Below are 467 nucleotides of genomic sequence, written 5' to 3'. Positions count from 1 at the left end.
CGGGGCGGGGCGGCTAAGGCCGCGCCCCCGACCCCGGCAGGGGAGTGGTCTGCGCAGCACCCCCTCAACAGCCGACCCAGTACCCAGCCCAGCTGTGGCTCAACGGTGGCCCAAGACTGCCCCTCTGGCCTCTGACTTCACAGCTTACTGGATTTGGTTTTTGACTTACGAAGGGGCCAGTGGCGCGACAGCCAAGCTAAGCTACCTGGCTGCCCTGACCAAGTTGGCTATAGGGCTTTACTGCCACCCTCCTCTGCTTTGTAGGGAGCCCACCCTGGTCCACTCTCAGCCCACCCCCCAGACACAGGGGAAACCCCTGGGAATCAGACAAAGAAGGCTCGGGTTTCACCAAAACAGACCCCGCCCTTCCTCACACACACCTCGGGGCTGGGGCTGCCCGAGCAGAACCAGCGTCTCCCCCTCCCCTGGAGTAGGTGTCTGCCCAGGTGAGCAGGCTTGCCAGTTCT

The sequence above is a fragment of the Balaenoptera borealis genome (genome assembly GCF_965194805.1).
Source record: "Balaenoptera borealis genome assembly, chromosome: 10".
NCBI lineage: Eukaryota > Metazoa > Chordata > Mammalia > Artiodactyla > Balaenopteridae > Balaenoptera > Balaenoptera borealis.
This window is presented reverse-complemented; position numbering follows the sequence as displayed.